At 44.3% G+C, this 23,278-nt stretch overlaps 2 long non-coding RNA genes across 2 annotated transcripts in view; both read left to right on the forward strand.

Annotated features, from left to right (window-relative positions):
• LOC134957289 (uncharacterized) overlaps nucleotides 1-20,348 on the forward strand; it is a 64,969-nt gene extending 44,621 nt beyond the window's left edge. The window contains exon 2 of the long non-coding RNA XR_010186550.1: nucleotides 20,036-20,348. This is a non-coding gene — a long non-coding RNA (uncharacterized LOC134957289). The remainder of the gene's footprint in view (nucleotides 1-20,035) is intronic.
• LOC134956636 (uncharacterized) lies at nucleotides 9,971-13,971 on the forward strand. Its single transcript, XR_010186040.1, has 5 exons — nucleotides 9,971-10,687; nucleotides 10,771-11,143; nucleotides 11,453-11,474; nucleotides 12,474-13,073; nucleotides 13,871-13,971. It is a non-coding gene; the product is annotated as an uncharacterized LOC134956636 (long non-coding RNA).
• Nucleotides 20,349-23,278: the final 2,930 nt, after the last annotated feature.

The raw sequence follows: 23,278 nt of genomic DNA on the forward strand, positions 1-23,278 counted from the left end.
TTCCTGAGTGACCAGCGAACTTCCCTTCCAAAAATAAAAAATTACACAAATCACGTCAGAATGTACAAATAGCGTTTGTGACCACTTTACTCTAATGGTATTAGGTCAGATTACTAACTACTGCACACAGTTACGTGCGGTCCAATCGTTCAGTACATAAGCACTACTTGTCATGTACTGAAAGATCAATGGAATCGATGTTTCCGGCCGCGATTCCTTCAGCAAGAGCTTGTGGCCTATATGGGTTCTGCACCAACACCCCAGGCGTTGTGCCTCTTGTACCTTTATAGCGGACCTCTTTGTCTATTTAACCTGTTACCTTATGACCTCCTGGTCTGTTACCGTCTGTTAATGACCTCCTGGTCTGTTACCTTATGGTCCGCTATACTCTAATGCTCAAATATTATTTAACCAGGGATGCCTCCCTAGCCACCGTATATGTCACTTACACGTATGTCCTTTGACGAGTACCCGACTTTCCTTTTGGTTCAACCTCTAAGTTATATAAACTTATGTGATAAAAACACACTCACTCAACACATGTACACTTTTGTTTCTATATCTATTTCTGCGCAGAAATTTTTTCTTCAGCCCAGCAGTGTTACCAATTTGGAGCAGGATCTGTTAGACTAAATTTCAGATTTTTCCAAAAATAGATTTGCGTTATTTACCGCGTCGCGTTATTTACCGCTGTGCGTTACTTATCGCCTTTGCGCTAATTATCGCTTTGCGCTAATTCAACTTTTCGTGACTTGAGCTACGTGGGCGTAACCGGACGCTACGTTGCGTAACGTACGCTGCGTGCGTCTGCCTTTGGATTGCGTACACAAGTCTTTTGTTAGGGACACGTGTACGCAAAACAAAGATCCACCGTAACACAATTTCTATTTTTATCAATGTAGATGATCCCTGATCATCTACCGCACACCACACTGACTGCCTTATCTCCCAGACAAGCCGTGTGTTGGTCTATACTTTAACTATTACCTCTACTATGAAATAACAGCAAATCTCTTTTAGCACTTTCTATCAACTATAAAAATTGGCAAACAGGAATAGTGATATACGAAATTGAAAAAGAAATGCAGATATATATGTATGCGTGCGTGTATACGCAAGACAGAAGAGAAATAAAACAGTTTTAAAAGACACAAGCGTTTTGTTCTTACTTCCGGTTCCCGGATTCCTTCAGCACTCTTTATCTAAGCGAAGCAGACGCTTATCCCGTCAGCACTGCGAGACAACCTCCCACCCTTTGCTGGGGGGATAATGTCTGCTGATCTACCTAGTGCAGATATGAGAAGGATAGGACGAGCCCCCAATTGACAATGCTAAATTCCTTTGTCGTATAAACAACCCTTTATGAAGTCTAAGAACACTGTACGCTGTTTACTTAAGAAGTACCGTACGGGTACGCTGGTTGCGTAACGATCGCTCCGCCGTAGGCGAGACGCTCAAGCGTCACGTTCGCTCACGGCCCAGCGATCACAGGACAGCACGTTAAGGGCTATGACTAGAGTAATGATTCGCTATGGCGTAGCGGACGCTCGAGACCACGAGGAGATCACCAGCGGCGCAGACGCTCACAACGCTATACCTTTATGTCTAAACCTTATACCAATGAAATGCACAGAATACCTTAATGTGAGTACAGGGTGTAAGTGCAACCTTGTGTAACCTGACTAACTACAAAGCTGCTTGAGCGTCACCGACGCTCAAGTGAACACTTAACACTATAGAAAATACACAGATACTGGTTTAGGGTCCAAAGCCTATTAACTGTATTATATCTAATATACTTGTAAAAGGGGATAACAGTACAAATGATACACTACAATATAACAGAGACTTCCTAACCAAAATACAATACTATCTAATACAATTCAATACTAGTCTAGGGGAGATGTGAGAGAAAAGAGAAAGGAGAGAGAGAGAGAGAAATGGAGAGAGATGAGAGAAATTGGCTCACAGTAAGACAATGATTACGGAGAGAAAACTTACGCACAAAGGTAAACGATCGCATGCGCCTGGACATCCAGCACCCGATTTTCAGCAATGAGAACCGTTGAAGAGTGAGAGCTGGATGTGGTCGGCCTGCCTATTTATGCCCCACACACAATGCAATCTCATAGTCCCTACAATCCCATTGTCCATTGGACGTCGGAATTCGGCCCTGTATCATAACAAAAGGTCATAGGTTGATTCATACAGGTGGGCTGTGACGATTTCAAACAACTCAGGTGGGTGGGAGACTAGGTTTCCCGCCGCATACCTGAGTATGAGTAAATAATAGAAATGGACATAAACTTCTTATGTCCATAACTATTCGCACGAGCGATTAATACGCTCCAAACCAACACCGGAACATTGCTAATTAAATACTCTTCCGATGGGTACCAAACACTGCTGCATGGCTCTTGTTAGACCCTTCCCACAATACAAAGAGGGATTCCTCAGCTCAGGGACATTCTATATTAACTAAACTTTCAGAAACTATCAAAGGGACCATGATCTACAAACTACATTAATTGTGAAAATATGTAACGATTGGGTCGCTCGCTACGACTACATACTCTTTACCGTAAATACGCATACCGATGCGAGCGGGTGCACGCATCAGCGGGTATGCGCTATCACGGGAAAGCGCACGCATGCGCAGCACGGACCAGCATGAGGTGCAAATATGGCAACGTGCATAGAGACATTTTTCTGACTTTGACAGGGGCTACTGGGGAGACTGACAACCTCATCCGGGATATGGGGCTACTGGGAAGACTGCCAACCTCATCCGGGATATGGGGCTACTGGGGAGACTGCCAACCTCATTCGGGATATGGGGCTACTGGGAAAACTGCCAACCTCATCCGGGATATGGGGCTACTGGGGAGACTGCCAACCTCATCCGGGATATGGGGCTACTGGGGAGACTGCCAACCTCATCCGGGATATGGGGCTACTGGGGAGACTGCCAACCTCATCCGGGATATGGGGCTACTGGGGAGACTGCCAACCTCATCCGGGATATGGGGCTACTGGGGAGACTGCCAACCTCATCCGGGATATGGGGCTACTGGGGAGACTGCCAACCTCATCCGGGATATGGGGCTACTGGGGAGACTGCCAACCTCATCCGGGATATGGGGCTACTGAGGAGACTGCCAACTTCATCCGGGATATGGGGCTACTGGGGCGACTGCCAACCTCATCCGGGATATGGGGCTACTGGGGAGACTGCCAACCTCATCCGGTAGCGATGGGCTACCAGGAGACTTGCCTTCCTGTTTGGGCATTCTGGGAGAACAGGCAAGCATGCCCCGCCTGCAGTGCAACATGGTTTTGGCAAGGGGTAAATTCTAAATTGCAATGAATAAATAAAGCTGTCCAGCATCTGTGGGCTACATGCAAAAGCAGCCGATATTTACCCTGCATGCAAAAATCATAAATGCATTTGCCCCCCTTGTATTGCACTATGGTTTGCTTGTTCCTTTTTTTGGTTATGAATCAGGCCCACAATGAGAAGGAAGCCGCCACCCGTGCCGCACCCTCGGGTATCTTCTGCTGTATTCCACCGCCGCACCTTACCGTCTGCCCCACAACGTGCTCTCCATACTGTTACCTCTGACGGCTCCCCCCCCCCAACTTACCCCCCCCCCCCCCCCCCCCAGCTTCCCAGAGACAACAATGTGAGGGTCACTAGTGTCCTGTCACATTCCTGACACACTGACAGCTTCTCTCTATTGTGAGTTACTCTGCGGGCTGGGAGATGACACAAGGGAGCAGCTGTTCCCTACTCTAGAGGAATGTATGTGCCTTCTCCAGAAATCCGATCATGCAGAAACGTCCCATTCAGCAACTCCAGCAAGATACAGCCGCCAACTCCAACACTGGCCCTCATTCCGAGTTCGCTCGTTGGCGAGTTTCGCTATATTGCGATTAGTCGCTTACTGCGCATGCGCAAGGTTCGCAGAGCGCATGCGCTTAGTTATTTTACACAAAAGTCAGGTATTTTACTCACGGCATAACAAGGTTTTTTCATCGTTCTGGTGATCGTAGTGTGATTGACAGGAAGTGGGTGTTTCTGGGCGGAAACTGGCCGTTTTATGGGTGTGTGCGGAAAAACACTGCCGTTTCTGGGAAAAACGCGGGAGTGTCTGAAGAAACGGGGGAGTGTCTGGGCGAACGCTGGGTGTGTTTGTGACGTCAAACCAGGAACGAAACTGACTGAACTGATCGCAGTGTAGGAGTAAGTCTCGGGCTACTCAGAAACTGCTAGGAAATTTCTATTCGCAATTCTGCTAATCTTTCGTTCGCAATTCTGCAAAGCTAAGATACACTGCCAGAGGGCGGCGGCTTAGCGTGTGCAATGCTGCTAAAAGCAGCTAGCGAGCGAACAACGTTATATCTTAGATTTCATACACCTCTGTCCATAGGAATATGAGATCAGTTATTCACGATTTATGTTCGTATTGAAACAGAAAATGTATATTCTATATTATAATATGTATAATGAATAATTTTATTCTATCTATCTATCTATCTATCTATCTATCTATCTATCTATCTATCTATCTATCATCTCCATACAGCAGACGGCACTCTCCTTATCTACAACAACCAGACCATACACTAGTGGTAATTCAATGTTTCAGTTTAATAACCATCGTCAGGTGGAGAGAGATAAAATACCAACCAACCAGCTCCGGTTATACGCAATTCCCAGTAATACTCAATCTATCCTTCCAATTCACTAGTAAATGGGTGGGATGTGGGATAGTCACACACTCTTCAGAGGGTCTGGGGGACTACCTGAAAAATTGGGAGTCTTGCGGATATTCTAGGGCAATAGGTACGTATGACACTTGTAGGTTAATTGGCTTCTTAAAAAACATTTAACTATGTGATAGGAAATTAAGGCCCAAATGTATTAAGTGTTAAAAAGTGATAAAGTGGAGATGGATAAAGAGTGATAAAGTAGCAGCCAATCAGCTCCTGTCATGTAACAGGCTGTTTTTGAAAAATGACAGGAAGCTGATTGGCTGGTACTTTATCTCTCTTTATCTGTCTCCACTTTATCACTGTAAGGCTTAATACATAATGGCCCTCATTCCGAGTTGGTCGCTAAGAGTCTTCGCAACGCAAATGTACGAAATGTAAGTATCTGCGCATGCGCAAATGCGTGATTACGCATGCGCGAGTACATACGTACGACAACTGTGCAAAATTACTCAGAAAAAAAAAAGCCGTAACTGGCAAACGAAAACGAGGAGTGGCGTGGGCGTGGCAGAGGCGAGACTTCGCAATGCTCCGACATGGGCGTGAAAGTGGGCGTACAGTGTGGGAGTATGCAACTCGCAATGGGCGTGTTTTTCGCAAATAAACATTGTCGCTGTTAAAACTAACATAGGAAACCGTAGCAACATTCACGCAGCAGCCGAGTAGGTCTGCAGTTACTCTACATTTGCGAAGTACTGGTACAAGTGTGTATGCAGTAATTAGCAGTTAATTGGATAGCACATTCATCTGATGTCCAATTACTTGTTAATTAATGAGCAGATGAAAGTTACCAACCAGCAATTGTCTGAACACACATTACATGTTTATTCTACTCACATATAAATCTCACACACTGCCAAATAAGGGTGTGATTTTTGTTGAAGTTGTTGTGTAAGCATTTTTTAAACTTGTTTTAATGTGTGTAAGACTCCCAAATACAAACAAGTGAAAATATTTGTGAAAGTGTTTGAAATCTGCAACATTTTTTACAAATAATCCAACACCCACATAATGCAGCATACACTTTAATTTAGTCTTAAAAGTCACAATAATATTTGATTATAATATCTGACAATGTTTGAAATGATGTCCTGTTGACCATAGATATTTATAAAAAGCGTCGTGTCTGTTTACTTAATATGGACATTAAAGTGTGGTGCAAAGCATACCTTTTTTTTTTTTTTTTTTTTGCAATTTTTAAGGAGAATTAGCAGATTGGTCTACAAGTGTCTATATGCTGACCTAATCTTTCTGGAACTGCATTACCTTGAAGAAACTGCACAAATTTTTAAAATATGTTTTTTATTACTATAATAATATTTCACAACATTTAAACAACATAGCTCCACGTGAGTCGCACAGGCAGAGATGGACCAAGCAGCAAGCAGATGGCACTGACAATCATTAGATAGCAGAACTCAGTACTCTGCAAAATTCTGCTTCTGACAAAAGTATATTTTTTAAGCATAAATAAAACATGACACACCCTGCCACACACAAATTTTAAACCAAATGAGAAAGAATTAGGATCCACCACACAAACACAACAATACATAGCACACTAGTAAGAGGAAGATGGCTCTGGTGTTTATACACATAAACTCACAGGCTACAATACATCCAAACAGAAAGAATACATTTCACTAAGAGGGAGTTATCCATTCTGGCCACACAAGCCAACTCCAAAAATACATAGAGGCAACATCAAAAACATGGGTGCTGCCCATCTGGAGAGACATCATTTTCTTCTTTTTCTCCCCGCCTGAGGCTGTTCTTCTTTGGAAGGTCTGCGGAGCGACCTTCGTTGGGCCTGCCCAGTGGGCTGTTCTTCCTGGGCAGGGGCAGGGGAGGGAGCCGATGTGGGTGGCTCTCTGCCACTGTGGGCAAGGGAGACAGCGATGGCCTGGAGCCCTTGCAAGATGTTATTTGCAAGGCTTTGGAATGAGGAGGCAAGTTCTTGGCCCTGCCTGATCTCTGCCAGACGTTGGCAGAGTTGAGCAACACCTTGCTCAACACAGGTTCGGTGCTCAGTGAGCCGGACAGCTATCTGGCTTACCTCCCGGATGACCCCGTCTTGAAACCGATTTAGGCTCTCACCATACCTAGCGATTTCAAGCAGGATCTCCGGGATAGCAGAGGGTTGGGTGGGGGGGCCAGTAGGAACCTGCAGAGGTGGGATTTGTTGGCCCACACTGCCAGACTCACTAGGTCCCTCCACCTCAGCCTCAACCACATAACCGTCCTGTGACTCAAACGGATCACCCCCCTGTGCTGTGTTTTGTGGCAAGCAAATAGAAGAATGTGTGGGGAAAAAGTTGGATACAAAATTAGTTTATTATTATAAATACAGTCAAAATTACAGACAACTAAATGTGTAAACTTACCTTCCAAGCCATGTCCCGTCAGGATCTCAGGCAGGTCCGTGTCCATATGAGACACCCCTTGGCCCTCCTCATAACTGACACAGGGCATCGCCATCTCCTCCAAGTCAGTATACTCCACAGCGACAGGTGCTCCTCCACCTGTAGCCCTTGAGGCATTCCACTCCGCAGCCCTCTTTGCCTTCAGGCGGGATTTGAAGTCGGCCCACCTACATATGTATTGTGAAAGAGGGACAAAGTAGAGTCTTATTATTTGTCTAAGCTAATATATAGGACACGTGTTCTGCTTGTGTTTGCTAGACATAACATCACATGTAACTACATTTTTTAGTCAACTTATCACAGAAAAATGACTGTCAAGATGCACTTACCGTCGTCTCACTTCCTGTGATGTTCTGACGACAGAGCCAACTTCATTCACAGATTTTGTGATGTCTCTCCAGATGCGATCTTTTGAAGCCGCCCCCATGTTTTTTGGCCCTCTATGGATTTTGGACATGGCCTGCGTGACCAAAACACGCAACTCCCTCTTAGTGAATGCAGGCTGTCTTTTCTTCCGTCTGGAGGTAGCCTGTGAGGTTTCTTCTTGTTGGTCATCACCATCTTCCTCCTCACTAGCAGCTTCTGTCTGTTGTGTTTGTGTGGCTAAAGCCAATTCTCCCTCAGTTTGGTACCTATGTGTGTGTGGCAGGGTATCCCCACTCAATTGTTGGGGTTCAGAAGCAGACATTTGCAGAGTACTAGGTCCTGCCTCTTCAACATCCGCAGAGGCGTATTCCAACATGCGCCTTTGGCAATCTAGGCGTTTTTTCTGCAATGCCATCTGCTGCTCTGCAATGCGGTCCATCTCTGCTGCGATTTGCTCACGAGAAGCCATGTTTGCGATGACGTGTGTACGCCGAGGTGTGTGCTTATTTATACCTACGTGCGTCGCGTTAATTCACACAGGTGTACAATGTTAATCTGGTTACTGATTGCACTGCTTATTTAAGGGCCTACTTTGCACACTGTGAGTGTAGGTAGTTTGGAGTTTCTTTCACTGTTGAGTTTGTTGGCTTGTGCGTGAAGGTGCTATAGGATTTTTCCAAGTGAGTAATTGTCAAGCATACATTTGTCCTTTCGTTTGCGTTTAGAATATAGACAGTGTAGCATTTTGTCTGTGAATTTACGTTTGTGAGTATTCTGGAATTCGTCTTGTTGTTTTTTTTTTTTTTTTAAAGTTTTTATTTTATGTTGATTGTTTGTTAGTCTTTTTTACACATATATATTTTGCTAGTCCATTTGTGCAAATAAACCTGTGCTTCATTGCTTTTACTGTCATTTTTGGTCTCTTGTAGGAGAATTGTTTTGGGTGACGTAACCCTAGTCTATTATTTCAAATTTGTGTGCTATCTAACACAAATTGGTCCTTTCTTTATTTTGGATCAGGTAAGTTCACTTGGCCTGTGTTGGTGCCTGTTTGTGTTAATGGTCTGTATGTTGTTTTTGACTGTCATTTTTGGTCTCTTGTAGGAGAATTGTTTTGGGTGACGTAACCCTAGTCTATTATTTCAAATTTGTGTGCTATCTAACACAAATTGGTCCTTTCTTTATTTTGGATCAGGTAAGTTCACTTGGCCTGAGTTGGTGCCTGTTTGTGTTAATGGTCTGTATGTTGTTTTTGACTGTCATTTTTGGTCTCTTGTAGGAGAATTGTTTTGGGTGACGTAACCCTAGTCTATTATTTCAAATTTGTGTGCTATCTAACACAAATTGGTCCTTTCTTTATTTTGGATCAGGTAAGTTCCCTTGGCCTGTGTTGGTGCCTGTTTGTGTTAATGGTCTGTATGTTGTTTTTGACTGTCATTTTTGGTCTCTTGTAGGAGAATTGTTTTGGGTGACGTAACCCTAGTCTATTATTTCAAATTTGTGTGCTATCTAACACAAATTGGTCCTTTCTTTATTTTGGATCAGGTAAGTTCCCTTGGCCTGTGTTGGTGCCTGTTTGTGTTAATGGTCTGTATGTTGTTTTTGACTGTCATTTTTGGTCTCTTGTAGGAGAATTGTTTTGGGTGACGTAACCCTAGTCTATTATTTCAAATTTGTGTGCTATCTAACACAAATTGGTCCTTTCTTTATTTTGGATCAGGTAAGTTCCCTTGGCCTGTGTTGGTGCCTGTTTGTGTTAATGGTCTGTATGTTGTTTTTGACTGTCATTTTTGGTCTCTTGTAGGAGAATTGTTTTGGGTGACGTAATCCTAGTCTATTATTTCACATTTGTGTGCTATCTAACACAAATTGGTCCTTTCTTTATTTTGGATCTGGTAAGTTCCCTGGGCCTGTGTTGGTGCCTGTTTGTGTTTGTTCAAAGTGTTTTGATAATGTTTGTTTTCCATCTTGTTAATAAATGCTATGTTTTTTACCAGGATTGATCAGCAAAGTAGTGTTGTTCTTGGCTGGACTAGCTACTAAAGGGCTAACTTTTTGTTTGTTTTATTGTAATTTTTTAAACCAATTAGTCATTATTTTTTAGTAGGTGTTTGTGATGTGTTTGATGCTGTGATTTTTTTTTTTAATACTATTTTTAACAATTACCATTTAACATATGTAGCTTTCATCAAAAAAATAATTTTGTTTATCTTTTTTGTGATAATATTCCTTTTGTTCCTGAATTGAACTCAGAAAAAATGTCTTACGCTCCTGCAGTAAGTTGACACCCCCTTTTTTAAAAAAAATTTTGGTTGTATATTTTTTGGACTTTGTTTTTGTCTTATTCAACCTTTTTTTGTTTTATTTTTTAAAGTGTGTGATGTCAATATTTATCGCTGCCGAAGCCCTACCTCCCCAACCCACGCCAGCACTCCCACCCCAACCGCCAGCCCCACAACCACAACCGGCTCCTCATCAACCAAGGCAACGGAGGCGTGCTAGGCCACCAATTTTCCGACCCCGTGTCCTACTTTTTGGGATGCCAGATGATGTGGTTGTACGTAGATACAGGCTGCCACCACATCTAATCCTAGACACTCTCTCCATAATAGAGAGTGATCTGGAGTCTGAAATTCGGTATCCTACAGCAATACCACCATTGACACAATTCCTTGCTGTGTTACATTTTTTGGCTACAGGCTCTTATCAGCATGTGGTAGGAGACCTGGTTGGCATGTCGCAGGGCCAGTTCAGTAAGGTCCTGCGGCGTGTCTGCCAGGCTTTCCTAAAGCGTGTGAAGCAATTTATTGCTATGCCTTTGGATGTTGGTGCCCTAGATGTGGTGAAGCGGCAATTTGAGGAAGGTGGTAGTCGCTTCCCACATGTTATTGGGGTTGTGGATGGCACACATGTAGCTATTCAGCCACCAAAACATAATGAAGAAATTTATAGAAACAGGAAACTGTTTCATTCTCTGAATGTAATGGTTGTTTGTGGGCCATCCCTCCAGATCCTTTCCCTGAATGCAAAGTTTACTGGAAGTTCCCATGATGCGTATGTCATTAGACAATCAGGGATATGGCACAGATTAAGATCAAGTCAACGAGCAGACATGTGATTATTGGGTGAGTTGTTGCACAATTTTTTGTAAAATTTTTTAATTTTTTAAAAAATAGACTATTTCTAATTTTGGTTTATCATCAAACAGGAGACCGTGGATATCCTTGCACCCCCTGGCTCATGACTCCTTACCGTAATCCCAGGCCAGGACCACAGACGGCATTTAACTCCGCGCTTACTGCCACTAGGCAGCTGGTGGAGCGCACAATTGGGGTCCTTAAAGGGCGGTTTCGTGTGCTCCACCGCACTGGTGGCGACATCATGTATTCGCCGGAGATGGCAAGTAAACTAGTGGTCCTGTGCGCTATACTACACAACATCGCGGTAAGGAGTAGCGTAGAGCTTCCTCAGACAGAGGAATTGCCTGATGAGGAGCCAGGGGTTGTCCGACACTTCGGTGGGGGGAGTGTTACACAGAGGGGGAGCCAAGTCAGGGCAAGCATTGTTGCGGAATATTTCAGGTATAGTGTTTTAAGATTCTCTTTTTTAATCAAAATAAAACCACAGTATGCTTTTGTATTTTGAATAATTTTGTCATTTTGTTTGCTATTGTAAGGCCATTGTGTAATTATTTTTTGGCGTTGGAATATGTAATATTTATTTGCCACTAAATCCGTTAACACGTTAAGCTTACAATGTGTTATTTGCAAAAACAATACTGTGATGTTGCTAAATAGTGTCCTTATTTGTTTTCTATCCTAAAATCCTGTTTATTTCAACAAACACACAAACAAATGAAACTTAATGTTGTCCACTTTGTGACTGTCCAGCTGAATGATCACACAAACTGTGGTGAGTACACAGATATGTATCTGAATTTACCCAAAACTGTGTGTGTGTCTGTGTCTGTTTGTTTTGTTTTATGTTTTAATTTTTTTTAAATTCCTTCTGCGAATGCGTATTTCCGCTCGTGCTAATTAACACTCTGCTCTTCCCAGCATTGCAAAGATCAATAAAGTTATTAGAAATTACAGCATAGATTTTGGACCAATCACATGCTAGCAGACACTATAAATATATGCCCAAATAAGGAAAACGCCATTGCCATGATGCGTGCGGCACCTTTCACCAGGCAGGAGCTCCGCGTCCTGGTTGCGGTGATGGACCGCCGCGTAGGCCGCGTTGGGCGCTTCATCCCAAATCGGGTTAAGCGCGAGGCCTACGCGGAGGTCCGCCGCCTGCTGCGTTCTCGCGTCCGCAGCAGGCGGACAATAATACAGTTAGAGAGGAGATGGAGTGATCTCCGCAGGAGGACTCCAGAGCTGTTGGCGGAGATCCGGCAGCAAATCCGCGCAATGCATGCACGCAGTAAGTTACATTACATAAGATTAATAGCATAAATTGTGCAAATTTACACTAAGTGGTAGGCTAATTGCAACACTGAGTGAACATTTTTTTACAATAGGACAGTGTGTGTGGTTAGGGCAAACAGTACTGACTGTAGCAAAATGTCACCAAACAAGTGCATGTTTTCCAGAAAAAAAAACCAGGCAGGAAACTGTACCAAAAAACTTGATCAGTGCTGTCTATATAATAAGGTGGCTTGAATAGTGATCTGGTGATGTTGCCTAGACCAATCAATATGACTCAATGGAATAGATTAAGGAATGAGCGTCCAAATAATTGTTTGGACTCATTTAGTTTGCTGTGGGCAACATGAAGAGGATTTTTTTTTTTTTTTGTTTAAAAAAAACCACTGTGTCTTTTACATGGAACAGAACAGTGAAATTTACAATTGTTTAGTATGTAATTTAACATGCAAATTAAATTTTAACACAAATATCATTATAGGACGACCACAACGGCAAGCAACACATGAGGCACCATCTCAGCCCCCTTCCCCTTCTCACTCCCCCTCCACTTCCCAGTCCCCCTCCCCTTCTCACTCCCCCTCCCCTTCCCAATCCCCCTCAGCTTCCCAGTCCCCCTCAGCTTCCCAATCCCCCTCTGCTTCCCAGTCCCCCTCAGCTTCCCAGTCCCCCTCAGCTTCCCAATCCCCCTCAGCTTCCCAGTCACCCTCAGCTTCCCAGGCCCACTCCACTTTCCACTCCCCTTCTCACCCCACCTCTCCTTCTCTTTCTGTGACCCCTTCTCCTCCTTCCCATACCCCTTCTCCTTCAACTTCCAAATCACCTTCTCAGCCCCCCTCACCCTCTATTGGCCTAACATTCTCTCCGCCCCCCTCGCCCTCTCAATCAGACCCACCCTCTGAAATAACATCCCCAATCCCTCCTCCTTCCCCCATCCAGCCTCCTTCCCCCATCCCTCCTCCTTCCCCAATCCCTCCTCCTTCCCCCATCCAGCCGCCTTCCCCCATCCAGCTGGCATCACCACCCAGCGAATGGGCAGAAGAAGCCCCAGATGGGCTAAGTGACAATGTTGTGGAGGAAAGTAAGTGTTTTTACATTTTTACAATAATGATTACCTACTTAGACTTACAATCTCAAAACATGCCCTGTTGTACTGTTGGGAATACGCTACCAAGGGAAAAAAAAAGAGTTATTATTCATGGTGTACATGTTGCATTGAATTTTTAAAGAGTGTCATTATATGTAGTGTTATGTGTGCAATGTTTTGTGTGTCCACTCTAGGTCGACACTCATTAGTTCAACAGGGTTGCCAGGACAACATGGTTTATCTGTGCTCAGTTTTGATGGTAACATTTCTACTTAAGTGGAGTTCTCTTTAACATGGGACGTTGCCCATAGCAACCAATAAGATTATAGTTTAAATTTGTAAGTCCACTTTTACAAGATAATATGTATAATTTTATTGGTTGCTATGGGCAACGTCCCTTCTTAAATAGAACTCCAGTAGTAATAAATGTACCCCATGGTGTGGTCCACTTTCTTGTAATAAACAAAAAAAGATTGCTGAGCAGGCTTGTGTGTTGTTCTGCTACTGATTTATCTTGAAAACAGCCATGATGTCGTCACTTAGGAATTAAAGCAGGCCTCTCCAAACTGCGGACATACAGCTGCTGAGAAACTACACATTCCAGCATGCCCTGACACCGTTTTGCATTCTCTGTCCCCAAAACTGTGTCAAGGCATGCTGGTCTATGTAGTTTCACAACAACTGGAGGGCATCAGTTTGGACAGGCCTGCATTAAAGTGTGCTTTGTGCCCTGCTTGTATAATAGGTAATGTGAGTAAGTTATTAATGTTTTCTTTGACTCTTCTTTTCAGATTCTGCAGTTGGAGATCCCAGCACTTTGCCTGAACTTTTAGGGCGGATGAAAGCCCATTTAAGGGAAGTGTTAGCAGATATCGAGGCAATAGAAAAAAATCTGTGATATTTTTATTTTAATTTTGTTAAAAGTTTCTTAAAAAAACAAAAAAACAAATAAAAAAAAATAAAAAATTGTTGAAGTTAAGTGGGTGTTGTGCTTATTTATGCTATAAAGGAACAGCACATTGCCTTGGTGACCTTAAACAGTTCACACATCTTACTTAAGCTTAAAAATAAAAATATAAAACACAAAATTCTACACACACAAAAGTCGTTAGGAGGTTATGGTTTTTAAATACATGAAAAGACATTTATTCACACACTACACATATACACAATACTTCAAACATTTGCATTATAACAATAAAAATTACAATATCTATATTTTACAAATTTAAACAACAATGTTTCTGGCCAATTAGAGCTACAAAGTGTTCTTCTGGTTTACTTTGGAGACTTAATTGGTCAGGACCATTGACATTAATTACACTAATTGGGTTCGTAATTGAGGAGGGCTTGTGGACTTTTAACATAAAGGTGTAATTCCACTGAATAGGGGAAAAAAAAGCATTGTGGTGCGTTTGTCCACAAAAGTGTGCACTTTTAACATGGATGGGTAAATATACTAAAACTTAGTAATTTTACGATGAAGTATGTGTTAATGCGATAGTTTCGCAATGCTGCGATGGTTTCGCATTGCTGCGATGTCATTTGGCGTACGCCCACTTTGTGTAATACTGCGTACGAATGTGCAAAAATACGTTGGGGGCGGATGTTCGCAAATTTACTACACTAACGCAACTTTGCGAATATGTTGTGCGAACGAAAAACTTAGCGACCAACTCAGAATGAGGGCCAATAGTTCCTCAGCATGCACCGATCGGTACACATCGGAGTTGTGCGGAATCCATCAGGCTTACACACAACTGTGAATCAGGTGCATAGATTGTAAGCTTCTGCGTGGCAGAGACTGCAATAAATAATGGCAAACTGCTCTAATCAAGCTGGTAACATTCCTCAGGTGCTGCGGGAGGGGGTTACTCTAGACAAGAAAAACAAAGGAATTTCTCACCCCCCACCCAAATCTAACTCTCTCTGCACATGTTACATCTGCCCCACCTGCAGTGCACGTGGTTTTGCCCATCTGCTAACAAAGCTGCTGCTACGATCAGGTCTGAATTAGGCCCCTGGTGTCTTCCTACAGGATCGCAGGTACTGCAGTTATTCCTCGGAAGTTCTTGTTCTTTAAACATGGTTCTGAACACACATCCTGAAAAGCATTTAATTTGGCGTTGCAATTCCTCTTGTTTAAAGATGCACAGGAACAACAGCCAGATCTTTTGACCTGGTTTACACAGGGGTTAGTGCGCTCATTTACATTGTACAAAATATATGAACAGAAAATAGTACAAACAAAGTAATGTTACACTGAGCTTTGTGTTATCTAATCTGTCATTACCTCTGATTGTGAGAGGACAGTGCATACACATTGTGCGTGAGGCGTGATGGAAGAGTTGGGGACCCGCGATCACCAGGAAAATGCTTGGACAGTGATGTTCTTATTTCCCACACCAAGAGATCCATCTGTGAAGTCATGATACATGACCAAATGTGTCATGTCTACCTATTCCAAAAAGTAACAAAACCTGACATGTATCATTTGGTTTAATAAAGGGATGAGCTTGACACTGCAATCTTTCCACATCCGTGTGCTGCTGAGGACCCTGCTCCTTCCACTGTATGGTGACAATCCGCTTAGGTGTGAGATGCAAGGTTGCCATTTTCTCTGCAAATTCACATTTTACAATCCAATTAGAACCTGGCAGAGTAAACTTGCATTTTTCCGTTCGCACCTCCCAGAGGGTGAGGGGTGGTAGGGAGATTCCTTATTTTAAGGTTAAAATGTCGGGACACCGTGCAGAACCCCTTGGACACCCCCCTAATGACTAATTAGGCAATTGGAAGTTTCCAACTAGCTTAATTAGTCTAAAAATTACATGTAATTTTTGGGATTTAAAAAAATGGCTTCAAATTACCCCCAAATCAACTTTTTCATTTCTTTATGCACCCCACGTTTAATTAGAGTATTTATTTAAAATAATAATAATTGCTTTTTATAGTTTTTACATTCTACCACCACCTACCCGGTTCCGGTATGAAAGATAGATAGTGTCTAGTTAGACAGTCAATAGATAGACACCATATGTTAGATGGACATTAGGTCGACAGGGTCAAAAGGTCGACAGGGTCAAGAGGTCGACATGGAAAAGGTCGAAAGGTTGACAGGTCAAAAGGTCGACAGGGTCAAAAGGTCGACATGAAAATGGTCGACATGGAAAAGGTAGACACCATGTTTTTTGCATTTTTGTGGTTTGTGTGGATAGTTTTGTCATCTGGGACGCCCAATTGTAGAAAGGCATACCCTCGCGGGGCTCGCTTTGCTCGCCACGCTTCGGGCACGGTGGCTCGCTGCGCTCGCCACAAGGTTTATAACCAACTCTATGCCGACATGGATAGAGAAAGTATGAAATAATCCAAAAACATGTTACATTTAAAAAAAACATTTGTCTATCTTTTTTATGTTGACAATTTTCATGTCGACCTTTTGACCACGTCGACCTTTTGACCTGTCGACCTTTTGACCTGTCGACCTTTTCCATGTCGACCTTTTGACCCTGTCGACCTTTTGACCCTGTCGACCTAATGTCTGTCTAATATATGGTGTCTATCTATTGACTGTCTAACTAGACACTGTCTATCTATCAAACGGATAGGCACCTACCCACATCCTATAGCCTATTCTACCCCCACCTACCTACAACCTATAGGCTAGCCTATGGCCACCTACCTTCATCCTTTAGCCTATATTATCCAAACCTACCTGCACCTATAGCCTATCCTACCCCCATCTACCTGCAATCTATAACCTATCCTTCCCACACCTCCATCCTATAGCCTATCCGGGACGGTATTGGGATCCCATCGCTTAGGATGCCGGCAGTAAAAATTCCGACAGCGGCATACCGACGGTCAGGATCCTGACATGAAGGTGGTAAGTAGAGTAGCCCTAATCCCCCTAACCCTCCTTACCCACATCCTGGCCCTAACCCTCCCCCCTTCCCCCGTAACCTAACCCTAACCCTCCCTGGTGGTGTCTTCTAAACCCCCCTCCCCGCAGCCTAAACTTAACCCTCCCTCCCCCACAGCCTAAGTTATTCTGTCTGCATCCATGATGCCTTACAAATGAACGAAATTGAGGATAAATCCCCAGCAATAGGAATCAGTGGCAGATTGGGATGCCAGGACTACGGGACAGTTTGCCGGACGGCCGAGTCCCTTGCTCCTCTGAATGGCTGATCTCCCCCCCCCCTGACGGGCTGATACACAAAACCGCAGCTGCCGTGATTGTGCTGCCTGCCACACTGTGCCGCCCAGACATAGCACCGCTTCCCCCCAGCTCCCGCACGCTGATGGACACAGCCTCTACACTCTGGGGGGCTATTCAGTGATGGATGCAGCCACTACATACGCATGCATCGCTCGCGTCTATAGGGTCTGCACATGTGCACCGGCCATTTTGTACGTGTGCAACCCTTCACTATGGATGCAATCGCATGGTGGTTGAAAGCGGCATCAGTCGGGGGGCATTGACGCGGCATTTGGTGGGTGTGGTCCAGACAAATCAGGTGTTTTCAATGTGGCTGTGACGTCACACGCAGCCGCTCCGAGAAACCTGGAGTAATGTGTAAAACGGAGTCTTTGCCTGGAATAATGCATTACTAGGGCTCTACCTGGAGTAAAGTTTAAAAGGGGCCTCTTCCTGGTGTGATGTATATAAGGCGCTCTACCTGGTGTAATGTATATAAGTGGCACTACTGTGTGGCATAATTTGAATAATGGAGACTACTGTGTGGCATAATATGAACTGGTGCTATTTTGTGACTACGCCCCTTCCCCATGAAGTCATGCCCCTGTATTTTTCATGAGCGTCTGCGAAGCGCACTGTCCCTGTTTTAATTATGGGGGAGAGGCACCACCTCTCTTTCTGGCACACTGTGATCACTCTGCAGACTGTGAGGCAGAGAAAGCCAAATTGTGGGTTCTTCAAGATGAGAGAATTTTTATCACTTCAGAATCACACAGTGATTTACTGATACTGTACCTATTTGTGACCAACAACAAAAGACATAAGGAGGGCCGCAACTGCATCCAACTCAGAATCAAGCCCTATGAGGGGGGATCCCGCTCCCCTTAAAAGACTCTGCCGCCTCAACAGACCCCGCCCCCTAATCGGGCTGCTACCAAAGATTTCCCTGGCTGGTTTTCCATCCCAATCCGCCCCTGATAGGAACACATATTAAAGAAATATGTTGCCGTTAGCAGCAGTGGCCAGCAATGCCAGTAGTGCCCCAGTAATTTTACACTAATAACAATATACCCAGTGGTGGATTCAGGGGGCACCAAGGCGCGTGTCCATCCTGTCGTTTGGGAGACCCTCTGCTTCTCCCTGTCACCCACTGTATCTCTGTCCTGTCTCTCTCTCCTCGTCACCCCTGCCTTTCGCTGTCATTCTCTACCTCACCCACTGCCTCCCTCTGTCACCCATTCCCTGGTGTCACCCACTACCTCCCCCTGTCACCCATTCCCTGGTGTCACCCACTGCCTCCCCCTGTCACTCATTCCTTGGCATCACCAACTGCCTTCCCTTGGCTTTACCTACTGCCTCCCCGTCACCCATTCCCCAGTGTCACTCACTGCTCTCACTGTCACCCTCTCCTGTCACCCACTTTCATTCTGCCTCCTACCATCTCTCCCCATCACCCACTGCCTCACCCTCTACCTCTCCCCACTGTCACTATCTGCTTCTCTCTTTTGTCACCCTCTGCCTCTCCAAGGCATCACCTTAAGGTTGCCACCTCATCCCTTTAATTCTGGACACATATTAATTACACAGGTTCTGTGGCTGTGTGACTTCAAGACTCCATTTCACATGGTTTTAATCAGCCACAGAACCTGCGTAATTAATATGTATCCAGAATTAAAGCGGATGAGGTGGTAACCCATATCCGTCATATGGATATCCATTCCATTTGATGCCACGCCCAGTTATTATGTTATTGTTATAATCCCTCAAGAGTTGCCAATGCCCTGGGCTGTAGGGTGAGCACAGGGTGGCTAATAAGTGTACGCCAGTGCTCTAAACAGACCCTCTAACATGACCCTTCCAAAAAGTCTCTGCTCCTGGAATTCCCTATTAATTTAGGATTGCAGTCACCTGTGTTAAAAACACCCTTCTCTTCAGGTCATTAGTCCAACAAGTGACGGCAATCGTAACTTAAGTGAGAAGCCCAGAAGCAGAGCAATTTATACCTGGTGGAATGGTCTGCATGTTCCCCCATCCGTAATATATTTATAATAACAGCCAGCATCATAGACATCATAGCCAATGGACAGCTGAAATCCAGAGAAGCCTTTAGGATGGTGATCCTGTCCCTGGCCTTCAAGTTGAAGGTACTACTCAAGATATAACTTGCATATGTCCTTGATGGGACTGTGGGACCGAGCCCTACTGAAAGTTCTCCCCTCACCCAGCCACCTTCTCCCTCTGGGTCAACACTCCTTTTATATATGTTTAATTACAGTATTTTAGCAGGGTTGAAGTGTGCGTGCTGTTCTAAATAGACAGTTGCATCTTACGATCAAGCACCAGGAAATAAGAGTGGGTTTTCAGTGGGTGTTGAAAACACGACGATGGTATCAACCAGGATGCAGGAAGTGGGAAATGGGGACAGGACCTTGGGAGTCTCGTCTCCGAGAGGCCCTTAATGTGAAGCACCAATTTCCATCTATTTCAAGGTTTCAATCAAAAAGCATGAATTGTACTGTGCACTTAGTAAACTTAATTGATCGCAGCTTGAGAGGTGTTGACGAATATTTTCCTTGTGCCGTTTCAAGATTTTCCCCTCACAAGAAGGAGAAAATTACAAACAATGGGCCGTTGGTGAAAGCTTTAGCGCAGGATATCAGCCATTTGGAAATGTTCAAAGACAAAAACTTCACAGATTTGATGCTCTAAAACCACGGAATTTTCTTTGATTTTTATTTTTTATTTTTGTTTTCAGTTGACACATTTCCCCTGTAAACTTGGAAGCTGTACAATGGCTGAGGGAGCGGATGAAAATCGGATGCAAGGTTTGCTTTTATCCCACACAAGCATCAGAAAAAGGAACATTTAAAACAAATAGCTAAACATCCACAGCGTCGGAGATCACAGAAGTAATTGCATGTGTGTAATATGGTTTCTTGGTTTCCAGATAAGTGCGGTACATGTATAATGACATTTGGATTTTGTGGTTCCGTTTGGATGTGAGAAACATTTTTTATAAAGGATAACCGCACTCGTAATAAATTAAACCGGCTCAGTCACTGCTAAAATATCTGTGTGTAATTCTTTATTCGGACACTGGAATTTTTATTAATTTTACTGCAATTTTTTCTCTCTCCCAGAAATAGGATTTGGGAAGCAGCCATTATATTGTGTGTGACAGAGCCTCTTCGCCGATACTAATTGCACCAGGGGAGATGAGCGAATTCCCTCGCAGTTTGGATCTTGGAATGATTCTAGGAAATTATTCTATTTTCATCAAATTTATTCGCAATTTTATTTACTTGGTCAAAAACAAAAGTGTTTAGAAAGACGTTTTATGGTGATTTATAGATGTAAGTTATCAATAGGAAACATCTCTGACTTTTTAATTATAAAACCTGTTATTGTCAATACATTTTAGGAAAGGGGAGGGTGGGGGGTGCACTGCATACCCTAATTTTAAACATAACAGCAGCTGCAACCATGCTGAGACTTGTAGTGCCATAAAGAAAAAAATGCAGGTGCACACTCTAAGCACTAAGAATGCTGATAATCACAACAATTATAGTAAAATAGCTAACACAGAGTATAACTGAGGTTCTTGGCATGTTTGGCCAAAAATGCTTACCCACCTACCATGTCAAGGTGACCTTCATCAGGTGGTCCCTAACATTCCTAATATTGGCACATTACATCTTGTATCCAGGACTTACCTGTCATTGTGCCCATTCTAAAGACCACCATGCATCTATGAAGGATTGGGGACATTTCCTGGTCCCCCTGATGCCTGGGTCTATTGTTAAGTGTAAACGGGTGAGAGGGCTGGACAGCACACCCTCATTTCAAACATAACAAGAGGTGCCGCCATGCTGAGACTTGTAGTGCCACGTAGAAAAAGGCAAGATTACTGATAATCATAGGAATTATAGTACACTCCGCAGTTATCACGGAGTATAAAGTTCTTAACACGTTTGGTCAAAAACGCCTGCCCACCGTCCACGTCAAGGTGACCTCATCAAATAGTTGTCTGAAAATCACCATTTTAACAAACGGTTAAAATGTTGTCACATTGATATATTCCCTCTTTCTAAATACAAGCCAGCAATACAGACACGTGAGAATAGGAGGAAAGCACACAGAGTATGTCCGCACATATTCCTGTACCATACCCGCACCATACACATCCCAAGGTGTGCACGCCCTGCGTCAGCAGCCAACGTTACTACTAGTCCTCATCGCTGGTGTCTACTTACACCTGAACTGTAGCATGGCTGTGGTCGGCATTTCTGCCTTTGCATGAAATTGACCTCTCTCTGGTTTTAAGTTTTAATACGTGCAAAATATGTGTTTGAATGACATATTAGCATATATGTGCAGGGACGCCATCAGGGGGGGACTGCCCGGACTGGAGTCCCAAACATAGAAGGGGGCCCGTCCCTGGTGCCTATCACCGATACCTGGAGAGCGGCACAAGGCTGCAGAACAACAGCCGATGCACAGAGAGTACTTCTTAAAATGCAAGTGTTCCCTGTGCATCGGCCCTTGGTGAATGGTTCTTGCAGGTCAGCAGCGTTCCACCGATACGTAACGTCACCAGTAGGTGGTAAGGGGGCACAGTACCGGGCTTACAGTGGGAGTCTAGGTACAAGATATGTCTGACAAGCAATTTATGTGCTGGGTATGATGGGGTCCATTTGCTGGGTCATTGACTTTAGAGGGAACATTGGTGATCAGATGCTGGTGCTCAGCATTGTATACTGGTCATGGTATTGTGCGCTCCTGTATACTATACTGCAACATGATGGAAGTCTGCCAGGTGTACCTGTCACATGATCGTGGGGCTCTGCCTAGTTTACAGAACAGATGAATGCATTGCATTGTATTTTGGGCTGCTGGGTGGCACAGTGGTTAGCACTGCTGCTGCTACACAGTTCTGAGGTCATATGAATTAATAAAAATAATCTCCACAAAGTGCTGCACAATTTGTCGGCGCTGCATGAATGACTGTTAGTAAATAACTGCAAGAACTTCAGTGTACTTTGTTCTATGCGGTTTTTCATTATAGCTCTTTCGCTTGTCTTATACTGGTTTTCCTGGGTGTGCAAAAAATCCCACCCCGTTCTCTCCCGTAGTGTTTTTATTCTTACAACTGTATTCCATTTGTGTGTCGATCGTTGTCATGCTGACCATTTGTACCTGTCGACCTTAGACAGTTGACCTTTTACCTGTCCACCTATTGCATGTCGGCCATATGTGTTGGACCTATTGACTGTCTATCAAGACGCTGTCTATCCATTGGCTGAAACCCTGCTAATTATAGGGGTGATTCAGACCTGATCGTAGATGTGCTAAATTCAGCACAGCTACGATCAGGCACTCAGACATGCGGGGGGACGCCCAGCACAGGGCTAGTCTGCCCCGCATGTCAGTTGCTGCCCCGTCACAGAAGTACAAAAGCATCGCACAGCGGTGATGCTTTTGTACTTCAGGAGTAGTTCCCGGCCAGCGCAGCGCCTGCGCACTGACCAGGAGCTACTCGTCGCTGCCCGTGTCGCAGCGGCTGCGTGTGACGTCACATAGCCCTGCGGCCCACCCCCGGCATGGTCCAGCCACACCTGCGTTGGCCGGACCACTCCCCTTAAACAGTGGCTTAACGCCGCCGTCCCGCCCCCTTCCGCCCAGTGACCGCCTCTGCCTGTCAATCAGGCAGAGGCAATCGCTAGCTAAAGACAGCCGTCGGCTGTCTGGCATGTGCCGGCGCACAGCACCGATCAGGTCTGAATTAGCCCCACTATCCTTTGGGGGTCAGCATGAGATATTCATTTGGGATAACTCTGGCTCCACCCGTACGTCAGCCATGTATACAGCACTTTGCATTCAGCTTTCCTACAGTGTTTTTTTCAGTGACAGACAATGCCGTCTGGAGAGAAAATATCACTTAAAGAGGATTAAGTCACGTTGATTTCCACGGCCGTAGGAACGTTTCGGCTTCTCTGCC

The sequence above is a fragment of the Pseudophryne corroboree genome, chromosome 9, assembly GCF_028390025.1.
Source record: "Pseudophryne corroboree isolate aPseCor3 chromosome 9, aPseCor3.hap2, whole genome shotgun sequence".
Lineage (NCBI taxonomy): Eukaryota > Metazoa > Chordata > Amphibia > Anura > Myobatrachidae > Pseudophryne > Pseudophryne corroboree.